Source organism: Dipodomys ordii, unplaced genomic scaffold (genome assembly GCF_000151885.1).
Source record: "Dipodomys ordii isolate 6190 unplaced genomic scaffold, Dord_2.0 Scaffold119, whole genome shotgun sequence".
NCBI classification, from domain to species: Eukaryota; Metazoa; Chordata; class Mammalia; order Rodentia; family Heteromyidae; genus Dipodomys; species Dipodomys ordii.
Window position 1 is genome coordinate 3665423 of NW_012267335.1, and position 1143 is coordinate 3666565.

Sequence of the window (1143 nt, forward strand, 5' to 3'; positions counted from 1 at the left end):
CCACCATGCTCAGACGCTAGTTGAGATGAAGCCTCATCAACTTTTTTTCTTTATTTTGGCCTTGGCTAGCCTGAAACAGTGGTCCTCCATTTTCTTCTTTGCAGGTAGCTAGATGACAGCCTTTCATCAATTTTCTTTCTTTTTTAATAAAAACTTCCTCTTTACTCAAGTCTTGAAACACAGAACAGATTTCTTGAATAAAATGGAAAATTTCAATACATTGAGAGATAAATCCACAAGTCACCAGACATACAATACCCAGTAGGAAAAAATAAAATAGCGGGTTTACACATTCCCTGGAATGTGTCTGATTCTTAAGACGCTTCCTCCCTCTGTCAAGCGCTCTGCGGATACAGAGCACACCATGACTCCTGAGATCCCACTTAGCTGAGCCTGAAGCCCACAAAGCACTCCTCTGGTAGGGCTGTGGTGGTGGCTCTACTCAAGAAGCAAAGCAGTTTTCGGCACATTCAAACAGTGTATCAAATATCCTTTAAATATCAAAGAGAGAAATAGGAAAGCAACATATTCATGCTATGAGAAAGATGTTAGAAAGGACAGGCTGTGTAAAGTGGAGGTTGGAAATGGTTCCCCAGCTTCATTTATTTGGCTTGTTGGGTAGTGGCCTCCGGAACAGCAAGTTACGAGGTTCTGGTTCATGGATCATATAATGAACCCATCCCTGACTCTGTTGAACGCCAAGATTCCTCCATTCAGATTCAGACATCAAGTGGGTTTTAGGGACAAGTTTGGCTATGTCCTTGGGTAACATGACATGCCGGTATTCAAACTCCTCATCGTATTTATCCGAATAGTAAATTTGTTTATGCGACATGACCCCTCCACCAGCGAATTTCCAGCCGAGAGCTCCCAACCTCCAAACAACTTCCGGCAGCACGCCCTTTCATCATTTTTCAAATGTCCTTTAAGTATTATTAGTACTGAACTTGCATCATTTATATTAACTATATATTTTGTCTTAGCATAAAAATGTTGAAAATATTTGCAGTTGTCCTAGTTTTCTTTTGGGTTTTTGTGGAGATAGTACTTTCTCATTCATAGAACACTTAAAATTTACCTAAATTGTGTTTCCTTTAAAATGATTTGTGTTTAACTCTGAATTTTTTTTCTCTCTTTAGCCCC

General features: G+C 39.6%; 1 pseudogene; it reads right to left on the bottom strand.

Moving 5' to 3' along the window:
* Positions 1–598: 598 nt before the first annotated feature.
* Positions 599–835, bottom strand: LOC105995677 (annotated as a pseudogene).
* Positions 836–1143: the final 308 nt, after the last annotated feature.